General features: G+C 40.8%; 1 long non-coding RNA gene across 1 annotated transcript in view; it reads left to right on the top strand.

The window, feature by feature from the left end:
- Positions 1–179: 179 nt before the first annotated feature.
- LOC112547967 overlaps positions 180–13,188 on the top strand; it is a 31,308-nt gene continuing 18,299 nt past the window's right edge. Inside the window, exons 1-2 of the long non-coding RNA XR_003091757.1 lie at positions 180–315; positions 2,553–2,830. This is a non-coding gene — a long non-coding RNA (uncharacterized LOC112547967). The remainder of the gene's footprint in view (positions 316–2,552; positions 2,831–13,188) is intronic.

The following is a 13,188-nucleotide window of genomic DNA, read 5'->3' as shown; positions in this document are numbered from 1 at the left end:
GTTGCCCCCCCCCGCCCGGCTGTGAAGGGGCTGTGAACAAAGAGGGGCATCTCCCAGAGAGGAGGGCCTGGGAGGTGGCTCGTCCCTCCCCTTCAACGGGGCGGTGTCCTGCAGGGAGCTGGGCCCAGGCTCAGGGAGGATGGGGGGCAGTGCAAGATGCTGCCTGAATTGGCGGGAGGGGAAAAGGCAGTGTCGGCCCTGGGTCTACCAGGAAGGGGTTGGGGGGGACCTGCTGCCATTGCCTGCCTCTTTGTCTGCTCAGGGAACTTGAACAAAAGGAGAAACTCGGATGAACTCCCATCTCTCTTCCTTTGGGTGAGCTCAGCTTTGCAGCTTTCCCCGGGAGGGAAACCCCCCCAAACTTTCCCCACTGAGAGCCAGCAGCCCCTCAGTCTGGCCACAGGGTCCCTGCATTTCCTTCTCAAGAGTTTTTTTTTTCAAGAGGGAGTAGGTAACGTCTAGGCTCCTCTGTTCTCTTTCTTCTCTCCCTCTAGGGCAGGCTTGGGTGAGACTGGAAGGGGTTGAGTGGGGAGAAGGCCGGGGACTGGCAGACTCCCCGCTATTTCTTCATGCTTTTAGGAGCACAGGCAGGTATTCTTTGTTGGAACTGCAGCTCAGCCCCTCTGGATCTGCTTGTGTAACAGTGGTGGGCACTGATCTGCATCTCCCCCTGTGCCCCTTTGCTTGGGATTTGCTTTGTTCAGGATCTTGAAGAGGTTGGGTATATATTTTTCTGGGCAGGGAGGGGAGGGGAGAAGAAAGAGCTGAGTAAGAAAACTTCTGAGAAGTTATCAGAACAAGAGAGCTATGGGGATGGTGAGAGGTTTGTAGCGATTCTGTGGAAGGATGGGCTCGGATCTGGGGGAGTGCCAGGTAATTATTGGACCTCCCTAATGAAGATAAGGAAGGGCATGCACAGTGTGTAGAAGGACGTATAACTAATTTGGGGACCCTCAGAGAGACCATTTGATTGAAGCTTTTGGGGGCAGAGAGAATTGGGGGCTGGAGTGGAGTTTAGATGGTCAGCACTAGCCACTAATTTAGGTGAACTAGTCTTGACTCCCAGCAGCCTACTTTATTTCATCTTTTGTTTCATTCCTTTTCTATTGTAATATTTTTGACATTTACATTTTCTATTCAGTATGGCAACTTTTGAAAAGTTTCTTTGTTTATCCTGTGCTTTTCTGCTCTTATTTTACTCTCATCTGTTGCTTTTTTTTAACAGAAAAATTGAATAAGAACTGCTTCTTCCCTCCCTTTATCCCATTTTACCTTTCTCCCCCTTTCCTGTCATGTTCTCTTCCTCCTTTACTCCTTTCTCTTCCTTCCCTCTCTGCCACACTCCTTCTCTCCTGTATTACATAAGTCTCTGTACTTTTCCAGTCTGCATCTATTGCCACACATTCTTCAACCTCCCTTTTCCTCCTCTTGGCCAAAATTTCTCCCGCTCATGTACTTCCTTGCTTTCTCCACAAAACATCTCATGAGATTTTTGTCATCTTCCCCCCAAATGTGCGCACACAGATAAGCTTAGGGCCCTCTAGAATCTGTCCAACTGTAAGCACTTTTTTCTCATGGCCCCTCCAAAATTATCCTTTCACACATGGCTTGTTGCACACATTCTCCTCCTTAACAATAGTTCCCCTTGTTCCCCTTCTCCACATGTGTGCATCACCCTTTACTCTGTTTTATACAAGCTTATTTTCTTCTCACATGCTCATTCCACCCATGGCAGAACCAACAGAGCATTTCATTCCATTTCTCTTCAACACATGCAACCCTTATCTGCACCAGCATGGCCCTCTCCCCTATATTTTCCTGCTATTGTTATTAATGAAGGAACCACATCAGTGGTGGCAGTGGGTATACAAGCATATACAAGCAGTTGTCTTTAATTGCTCTGTCATTTGTTTTAGGAAGATTCAGGTCTCAACAATAAATGCAACCAAGGCCTTGGCTACATTAGTGTTCCTTGTAACAACAAGAGAAGATATATAACAATAAGAGAAAGCTATTATAGGCAAGGAAATAGAGCCTCTCCTGTCCCTAGCTTTGTGCTGGCCAAGTGCTTTCTCTCATACTTTCTTTGCAGTCATACATGCACTCTTAAGTAGGTGCACTCTTAAATGTCCTACTTTCTTCAGGTACCTTCAGGCTTTATTTCTTCCCATACCATTCTATTCCTGGGATTTTGAAATGTTTTTAGACTTCACAGATCCTCTCAGCTGCTTGTCCTGTTGCCTTAGGGTTTGCCAAGATGTAAGGTTATACAACATGTAGAAAAATACATAAACCATTTTCGCACAATACTAAAAGCACAAAATAACAGTAACTCTCTGAATTCTCTGATAATACTTCTGCATGGTGATTTTACCAGAGTTTATTACTTTTATTACAGATTTGTTCACCTTCTGAATGTAAAGTGTAGCTAAAATATTCCTAAGAGTGTCACTTCGTTATTTGTATTTTGATCCATGAATAGAGCAGCAGTTACTGTAGTGAAGTATTGCTGATGTATTGGAACTAAGACTCATTTGTCTCATTTTGAATAGGTCAAAGTGTGTTGGAGAAGCATGATGGCTGCCAAAGCACCTTAGAGCTGTACTGCATTACTGCTTAATTCAACTGTGGATATTTCACTGGGACCTGGGATAGGAGAAACTGGGAATGAATAAAGACATCAAGCATCATCATTTGGATTTACACATCAGTTAATGAACTGTTAGAAGTAGTGGATGTGGCTTTTAAATCAGAAAATGTGCAGAAGATGCTGATGAAAATGTTTTGGAGTAGATCACTTTTTGACACAGGTTCTACCAGTTGAAATAAGGTAAGATTACTCTAAAAAAACCCCACCTTATCCATCAAAATATTAAGTACATTAATTTTTGTTTTAGACAAACTAGTGTTTGTTATTTTAATGGATATCCCTTTCTTTTCATTCCTACCTGTGGTATTATGTGGTGTAACCTGTGAGGAACATTTCTAGTTTGGAACATATGTTTCTTAAGTTTAGACAAAGTTCTGTAGGTAATATACATTATTTCTGTTTTCCCCCCCAAGAGGTATCCAGCACCCAGAGAAGTCATTGACTTCCATAGTAGTAGTTTGAATACTTCTAAACATCAAATGACTAATTTTGAAGAGATGAGCTTAAAAATTATTTAAACAGAGCATCTTCTGTAATAGGTTTTTAAAAAAAATGTTTAAAGACGTATTACTGTTTTGATTTCAGCTTAGTATGCAGGTGCTTCAGGTTTAAAAAAACAAATGAAAGCAACTACAAAAGATAATTTTTATATCAGTTAAAATGTTTAAAAATTAAAATGACTAATTTTGCTTTATATTTCTTAGTTTGGATTTAAGCATTCTTGCTAAATTTATATTTGTATCCCAAATGTTCCAGCTTTGTGAGAGTTCATGAGATGCAGGCAGTGAATCTGACACTGTTTTGATTGTTGAAGCTGGCTGAGTGGCTTGCAAAAATTAAAAAAAATGTATGAAGAAAAGGTAGGATGAAGTTAACTCATATAAATCCAATCTTTGGTGCTGAAACCTAGGAGAGGAAATATGGTATCCCTAACTGAATAATGAAGCTTGTAAAGAACATAATTTAGTGTAAAAATATTTTAAATTGAACTCCTTATTGATATTTTCATATTTATAACACATTATGAAAACAGTTGCTTTTGATGTATGGTTTACATCCACTGATTGGTTCAGGCCTATAAAAGATGTAGGACAGACAAAAACATACAGAATCTTAGGAAAAGTGATGAGCTGGTTGCCCCAGTTTAGAGCAAAAAAAAATAAAAGAAATCCAATAAATAATTGCATACTATCCTATGCAGTTGTAAAGAGAAACCCTGTGGAGAGAAGAAAAATATGATGGAGAATATTTTCAAGTAACTTCATTAAGTGAAATGCAGATATATATTTCATTTATAGAGCTGTAAAGTTTTTTGTCTCTGATCCCTTCAACCTGTACTTATTGTTCTGTGTATATCTATTTAGGGATGTGACTGCAATTTGTGTAGGCATAGTAAAGCTAGCAGCAAGCAAAAGGTAAAAACACAGTTCCTGGTGATTTAGGACAGGGTGTGGAAATTCATCTGGGACTGCGGATATATACTTGGACAGCTAGACTGTAACCACTGCAACATAGATCTCAGTACAGGGCTAAGTTGAGTTAGCTAGCTTGGGTACCTCTGCATGACCTGCAGTCACATCTTTGGATTGTGGCATGCATACCTTCAGTGACACTGCATGGACATATTTTTCAGCAAGAAGCTTTTTTGTTGTAAGAAAAGCTATTGTTTCATCTTCTTTTTCTTTTCTCAAAGTGAAAATAACTATGGGAATGACATAATTGGAAATGGACTCTGGAGAGAGAAGAATTTAAAATATTTGTAGAACGATTTCTCAGGTCATGGGCGACTGGTGCCTCCTGAGTCGGGGGGGGCACCAGATCACCAACCAGGGCAGGGGGGATACCCCAGCAGCTGATCGCTGAGCCTGAAATCACCAGTGGTGAAACCAGAAGTGCACTTCTGGTTTTGCGGCTGGGGTTTCCAGGGGGTGCAAGGCCAATCTCAGGCGGTGCATGTGCACCTGCATTTACCTCCTACGAGTCCTCAACGTCTCAGGCCGGCATGGATCGCTACAATTATGATGTGTTTGAGCCTGAAGAAGAAGTGACAAGGAAGTGGGTTTGTTTCTTCTGCTGCTGTTGCTGTTTTTTTTTTTCAAATAGCGGGGTTGGGATTTGAATATTATTGGATACTGGTAGCAGAGAGAGGGCTGGAGCTTGCTCTCTCCTGTGGAGAAAGCCAAGATGGGGCCCTGTGGAAATTAAAGTTTCGTGAGGTCCTGCTTTCTTCATTGGTCTCCCATTGTTGTGTCTTATTGTTTTCCTTGTACTGTCCCTGTAAGGCCAAAGCCCTCATGCTCAGCACCGCAGGGTTCAGTGGCTTTGTGGCAGTTTTACAGCACTGGGGACTCCTGGTTCTCTGCCACGAGGAGCCAGGGGCATTCTTGGTGGTTCTCCCTCCACAGGACTGGACTGGGTCAGGTCAGAGGCAGAGCAAGTGTAAGTTATGCATACATCTGCTGAGGGCAACTGTTAAGATCCACCCTGGATATGATTCCAGAGACTTATAATAATAAATGACTGTTAGTTCAACACAGGAGTGTCTAGAGTGTTGTTGTTGAACTCACAACATATCAGCCATGGCATCAAAATTGTTCTGTAGAGAACAGTGTTCCACAAGAATTATGCAGGGTTTTTGACTGTAGCTGTGTTGGTCTAAGGACATAGGCACGCAAGGTTCTTTGGGTAGATGTGATATTCGACCAACTGAGAAGTCAGAACAGAGCTCTTTGCAAGCTTTCAGGCACAAAGAACCTTCTTTAGGCACAGGGAGACTCTGTGGTTGTTGCCTGAAAGCTTGCAAAGCTACTCAGTTGGTGTAATAAAAGATATCACATCTACCCAAAGAACCTTGCCTGCCACAAGAACTACGAAACTTGAAGAATCTCAAATTTGCACAAAATCCAATGATTTTTCAGAGATTAGGGCCACTGGTGTGGAGATCCTGTGACATGCTGGCTCGGGGGGCTTCTCATTCGCACTAGTGCAGAGCCAGTATTATCTGAGTTTTCATTGCTGGCAGCTGCCTGAGAACATTGTGCATGAAGTGCAGGGGGTTTCCATGATATAGTTGGACTCTGCCAAATTTGGGCTGTAAGCCTTGTCATGATGATTTTCGACCCAAAGAGGGCTTTCAAGTAGTCCAGGGGAGGAAATCACAGGGAGAGTGCCCCAGGGATTGTTGTCCCATTTTGCTTAGTGGGAAAGTGGGAAGAAATTTTATTTATATATAGATATATATATGGATGGAGCAATGTGGCTTATTGTTTCCATTTGTGCCTATTTTATACGTAGCTTTGCTGCCACGTATTGTATTATTTGTCAGTTGCTTTGCTCGATGCTGATTCAAATTGATAGATGTTTAGTTAATAATTATAGGCAAAAATATGCTGTTCATGTTCTTTGTCTGCATTCTATATGACTCCACTTGTTTACCACTAACACTTAACTTGAGAGATGAGAATTTTGGAATGAGGTAGAACACATCCCAATATTTACATCTTTGACTTTTGTGAAGTCGAAGATTGTCCTCATTTAAGTGAGAGTAGCATATGCCCCTCTAAATGTTGCTTAGTCTTGGAAGAGAAGAGTTCACTTATATAGCTGCGTAAAAAAGATGATCAGTATGTTTAGAGCTCTCTCTCCAAATATTTAGGGGCATTTTAGCACGTAAATAGAACTTGCGCACCAGCCTGCATTGCTGCACAATGCTAAGTGGTGGGTCAGGTTAGAGGTGCTTGGTTATTGGAATACCATAGTTTTCAACATCTTTGGTATTCTCCTTGATTGTATTTATTGGTACATAGCTAGGTAGCATTTCCAACTCACTAGCAGGCTCTCTTCTGATGTTTGGCATCTATATGTTTCTAATATGAAATTTGCTGCAAATCTTCTATGAGGCCTTAAGTAGCATGCAGTTATGCTTGATACCTTGGCCTTTTGTTGATTTAAAATGCATAGACATGTTTGGACTTCTAGGGGAGATTAAGAACCCTGTGCATTTTAATGGAGAATCAGATGTGCTAGAGAGGAAGGGAAAAAACCTCCCCCTATGTAGCAATAATGGCACCACAAGTGCAGATTCAGAATGTGTATCTGTCCATATTGTGGAATAGATTGTCATGCATGTAGTACAGTACAAAGAAGGCTCCTGTCACTTGTGCTAACTCTTGATGTTCTTGTTCCAAGTGACCTATGGAACTCTCCAAAGCATATTTGATAAAAATTTCCAAAAAAAGTAAATTGACCTGCTGTGAAGTGTGTCCTGTTTCATGTAATGCAGAAATCTTGATATTCCCTTTCCTATCTATTTGATAGCCTGTTTAATGTTTGGTGATATTTATAGAGTATTTAATAGATGAAAAGCACTGTGTAAATTCTGAATAGTAGCGCTATGGTAATATTATTGTTTTAAAAGTAAATGTTATTTCCAAAAAATGGAAATTATGAATTGGTGCCTTATTATGTCTAAGGAATTGGACATGAGTGTGAATGTCGCTAACTATCTTGTACACCTGAATGCACTGTTGGCACAAGGCCAAGTGTCTCAACCATCCAAAGATATTTCAAAGATGTTTAAGGGGAGCTTCTCCTAAGAATGAGGGGTAGTGTGGGAGCAAGCACAAAGGTGTGTGGTTTAGTGGCTGACACAATGGGCGGATGAGAGGCAGGAATCAACCTCTCTTTACTAAGGTGGGGAGAGGCTTTGAGGGACCTTTGATATGAAGACCCAGGGACTGATATTTGATGCAACGGAGAAGGGCAAGCAGTCCTCAGAAAAGGGTTCAACTCTTTCTTATGAGTTATGTGTCAGTCCACCTGTGCTACAGAGCATTTCTAATGAGAAAACAAGAGTCCTTAGACTCTGATAGACCCAAGATGTTTATCATTCCTATGTCATGAATGAGAAAATTATTGCCTGTCTGACATATGAAAAAAATATAAAGTTCTTTTTTTTTTTTTTAGTCCTACACATTCTAAATGAAATTCTTATTTGAAATAACTGCACTATCTTCAGCAGAGTTACAAGAGGGATAAAATTAACCTCTTCTATTTAATTTCATAGTACTACACTTTATAATGCAAGAGGTCATTTTGATAAATGCTGACATTTTGTCTTTCAGAAAAATCAATAATTTAATACCAATGTATACTAGTTTTGGAGTTTATAATCGATTTTTCTACTGTAAGCAAGTACGTAGTGAAATGTACTAAACTTAAACATGCTGTAGGCAAGGATATGTGTGGCCATTTGCTAAGTGCTTTTCAGAACTTGACAACTGACTTCTGGGCAGGCAGCATTGCTTACTACATACATTTTGCCAAGAATAGAATTGATGATGGGTTCTGAATATACAAGTCAACTGATGTCACCAATGCTTCAGTTAGCTTTCAAGCCTAAAGAAGCTGTAGAAGTGTAAGAGAAGAGAGAGTGCATAAATCTGTAACAGTTTTTAGTGATAAAAGGGACTGCAAATAATGCATACCCTCCTTGATGAAAACTAAATTTGCAAAAAGAAAAAAAAAATTAGAGACACTTTTTTGGTCTGGTGACTAACATTTCCTTTTTCACACAGTCTGGTACCCTAAGACAGGCAGTAGCTCTGCTCAGAGTCTCTGGATTCAACCTGATTGATTGAGGGTCAGAAATAAGGAGCTATATGAGAAAATGGTCTTGATACTGCTTTCCGTACTTGTACTAGATGTTATCTGCACCTCACTTTTTTAATAATCCCTGAAATACATTGTTTGCAAAACAGTCAATGGAATTAAATTTAGTTCAAAAGTTACAGGCTTGCTTTTAGCATATAGGTGTGCTACAGCTTTATGATTCATAGGCATGATTTCATTTTCAGCCTTAAATTCCAATTTCTGCATTCTATAGATTTATCAGTTCAAAGCTGCTCTTCAGTGCATATTTAAGGATTATGTCCCAGATCAAGACTTGATTTATCTGGGATTAACTGACATGTCTTCTTTGAATATTGACATTCAACCCTGCATGATTCTGATACAAGGGAATTATTGTGGGCCTGTTGTAGCTGATTATCTGAATGTATAGAAAAAGTTTTTAAAATGAAAATGAGTGTTTTTGGAAAAGAATCTTGTTGTTTGAGCTGAAGAATAGAATTCAGGAAGTTCTGAAACTTAATAATGAAATGCAAATTATGTAAACCAAGCAAGCATCCTCCTTCAAACTATCAACACCTATGTTATGAGTATTTTTTTTTAAGAGGATGAAATATTTGAAGAAAAACAAACTCAGTAGGTATGTAAATTAGCTACCAATATAACAATAATGCATCCTCAATTCAGATTAAGTTATTTTGAATGGCAAGATTATGAAGAACAGCACAGGATTATAAAATTTGAAATTATCATGTGGTTTTAAAGTCTATCTGCACATATTAAGTTTAAAGCTAACTTCAAAAAACTAAAGTTCATGTCTTGACTGGAGTATCTTTAGGTCACATTTCTTGAGAAATGCCAATGTTGGAGAAAGAATACTAGACATCATATTTTTAGAAAACTGGTATTTTCAATTGTATATAATTTCTGGTTCAAGCATGTTGCAAGACATTGAATATTCATATCTTTCTGACCATCTTGGTACATATCTTTTACTTGAATTCAAACATTATCTTTTTATCAGTATCTCAAGTATTTAATCAATGTTTGTACCTTTCAAGCTAGAGACTGGAGTGATATCCTTTCTTAAAGCATTAAATCTAAGTGTTGGCATGGAGAGGGCTTTCATCTGTCTAGTAGAATGGAATATAATGGCCAGTGGGGGTATTGGCATGGAAGTGCCTAGGAATAAAAAGCAACTCTCAAAAGCAACTCCCCCCTGCCCCCACAAAAACCAAAAAAACAAATTCAAGCCAGTAACACTTTAGCAGACTAGTACACATTTTTAAGACTTCTGTGCTTCTCAAAATATTTGTTATGGTTGAATGAACAGAAGGAAAAGAAGGTGATTTCACTAGGGGATAATCTGTTTGTCTTTTAATTTTCTATTTTGTCCTTCCAACTTTTCCAAAGATAAGTGTAATGGTGATCTTGCCTTGGAATGTGGCTCCCTGCAGAACCTGCCATTCTACTTGCCATAAGGGCTAGCTGGAGAGAATTTGTGATTCTCTTCCTCATAGGATCAAGAGGTCTTTGATTGTTATGATGGTCCAGCTTCCTGCCAGCTCATAGTGGGCATTTATATATGTACCTTTTTGTGCTGCGGTGTGACAGAGATCTGCCCCTTTAGAGCAGACTTGATTACTCGAGTCTGCTCCGCATGTGAGTTGGTGCACACTGTTGCATTGCGCACAGTTGTATAAACGGCAAAATGTGCATTAGCGCACAGAAAATGGCAGTGGTGTGCTTTTGAACTAAAGCACTTCCAAGGCATTTTAGTTTGAAAGCACACCAGCACCATTTTCTTCGTGCTGATGCACATTTCGCCACTTATACAACTGCATGCAGTGTCAGGCGCTTGCATGTGTAAAAGGTAACACAGTGACGTATAGCTTGATCCTGAATAGGGCAACAGATGTGTGAATTCCCAACAATGTGTGTGTTTAAGAAAACTTAAAGCAAACAAAGAAACAAAAAAACCCCCTTTCTTGCAACAATCTGTGTTTACTTCCTGTTTATAATGGGTTTGGATTTAGTCACAATATAAACACCTACATATTCAGGATTAATTAAAATTCTTCCTTAATTTGCTATTCAAATACTTCCTTTAAAACTAACATTAAGCCACTTGCCACAAAAATGCTTTTACAGTCTTGTAAATTAAAACCAATAATTGTGATGTTTTGATCAACTTTTTTTGGTCACCCATATTACTTTTTTATGTTGCTGTATTTGGACCTGAGTAGCTAAATTTAGCAATATTAAACACGCCACTTAAGAGAATTGCTATTGGCTTCAGAGGTGATGTGGGTGATCAACACTTCTGAAAAAACAGTTAGAAGCTTACCCTTGAAAATGTTGGCCTTAGAATATAACCTTCATGAAGCAAAGAACTACTTCCTCTGTATTTTATGTAGCATCTCACGAACTGTCAGAGCTTCATAAATCTCTTCTGTTTTCCATCAGCAATCTCCGATTTAGTGTTTCTGTTTTAGACCCCTATTAGTGTCTGAAATGATCACAAAATCCTATCGACAAAAACACCTCGCAGGAAGGGATATTAATTATATTAGTAGTGATCAGGAACATACTGAAGAAACAACACTATAATCATCTTCAAACATTTTATTTATCTCAATGGCCAGGGATGTTACAAGTTCCTATGCAGCGAAGCAGAGCCAGGACAAGTACCATAAAAATAATTGAGTTTCATATTTAGTAGGCTCCTGACAGATGTTGAAAAAAAGGTTTCATAGTTTCATAGATGTTCAGATCGGAAGGGACCTATTAGATCATCGAGTCCGACCTCCTGCTCTGGGCAGGAATGAGTGCTGGGGTCAGATGACCCCAGCCGGGTGTCTATCCAGTCTCCTTTTAAATACCTCCAAGGAAGGGGACAGCACCACCTCCCTTGGAAGCATATTCCATATTTTGGCAACGCTCACTAAAGAATGTTTTTCTGATGTCCAGTCTGAATTTGCTCTCTTCCAGTTTGTGGCCATTATTTCTAGTTACCCTGATGGGCACCCTGGTAAACACTGTATCCCCTATTTCTTGCTGGCTCCCCCAATGAGTTTGTAGGTGGCCACGAGATCACCTCTCAGCCTCCTCTTGCGGAGGCTGAAGAGGTTCAGGTCTCCCAATCGGTCCACATCTGTTTTTTTCTGTAGGCCTTTAACCAGACAAGTGGCCCACCTCCGAACCCTCTCCAGGCCCTCCACATCCCTCCTGAAGTGCGGTGCCCAAAACTGGATGCAGTACTCCAGCTGAGGCCTCCAGTGCCGCATAGAGGGGAAATATCACCTCCCTAGACCCGTTTGTGATGCACCTACTTATGCAAGAAAGAGTGCAATTAGCTTTACTTATTGCTTCAAAAGAGTGTGGCTAGCTTTTCTTATTACTTCATCACATTGGTAACTCGTGTTCATTTTGGAGTCAACTACGACTCCGAGATCCCTTTCTGCAGTTGTGCTACTTAGAATGGTACCTCCCAGGCTCTAAGAGTGTTGATGATTCTTTCTCCTCAGGTGAAACACGTGACACTTATCCTTGTTAAACTGTGTGATGGGATCTGATGTGCAACTGCAATAATCAAGCCTTCTGCTGTACCACATGTGCATGGCAGGAGGTGTGATTCTGGGTTGGGCATCAGATCCCCTAAAGTCATATGGCTGGTACAGGAGGAGCTGGGACCATGATCCTAGCCTTCCCCTGTGCTGGCAGTCTTAGCTTTTGAGCTGGGAGCCCTGTCAGGTGATGGAGCTCCCTGCTGCCAGTGTGCATGTTGCACCTCTATGGCTGGGAGCTCTGATTTACTGACAAGGCTCCCAGCTGGTGGAAGCCTCGAACACTGACAGGGTTTCTACCTGCGGGGAGGCACACTGCACTTCCCGTGGCTTCTGTTGGTTGATCAGAGCTTCCAGCCAAGGGAACTTACTGTGCTCTGAAGGCTGGGAGCACTGGTCAGCTGACCAGGGGTCCCAGCTGGGAGTGTTCTCTGCCAGCCCAGGAGTAGGGTGGGAGGGGGAACCTGCCTAACATCACTGTGGCCACTGTCCCCATCTGATCTGGGCTCTCCATGCAGCTTGACTGGAGCTAGGCAAGAGTGGCTGTGGAGCTCCCCTCTGTCCTGAGATCAAGTGGGAGCAATAGCATCAGGTGGGAGAAGAGGGGAATGCATGGGGAAGGGACATGCCATTGAGAACAGCAGGGGTGCCATGAGTGGGGTCTTATCTGATTCAGGGACTTAAAGGAAAAAATGAAGTCCCTGTCTGCTGCTGCTCCTGTGGTGTGGTCTGCCCACCCTGGTGAGGGTGGGAGTGGGAATACAGCCATCCATGCGGTGCTAGTTGTTGGTCCTATACCCCCCCCCCTTTACAAAACTTGTTAGTGTGTACACGTGTATGGGTGTGTATATACTGGGCACCTAAAAAACCCAAAAAACAAAAAGAAGAAGGTTTCTTTTATCATTTTGTACTTTGCTTCTATAATGAGTGCCAGGATGTTAATGATGGATGTTTTGACCACTGACAGTAAGTGTGTATTGTGGCTGCAGTACGTTTTGCTTCTTGTTTTCTATGTCTTCTTATTCCTGATGACTACAGTATGGATACACTTTTTTCAGACACCCTGTGCTTATAGTTAATGGGAATACTAGACTCATTAAATAATGCATAGTAATTTTTAGTGCTAAGTGATTTTATGATTATGTTGTTTGAATGTTAAGTGTTTTGATAGTGTCAGGGTAGTTGCAAATGCTAGCATTTTGCTGCATAAGTGCATTCATTTCTGTACTTATGCAGAAAGATGAAATATAAGATTGCTGCATAGTTCTTCAATTGTATGGTTGGAATGGTTCCTGCCTGGGTTTGGTGGCAAAGGTCATTTGGTTAAGAAACCATGACAAAGGC

The sequence above is a fragment of the Alligator sinensis genome, unplaced genomic scaffold (assembly GCF_000455745.1).
Source record: "Alligator sinensis unplaced genomic scaffold, ASM45574v1 scaffold1147_1, whole genome shotgun sequence".
Taxonomy (NCBI): Eukaryota; Metazoa; Chordata; order Crocodylia; family Alligatoridae; genus Alligator; species Alligator sinensis.
The sequence above is the reverse complement of the archived record's forward strand: the minus strand, read 5'-3'. Positions and strand labels throughout refer to the sequence as shown.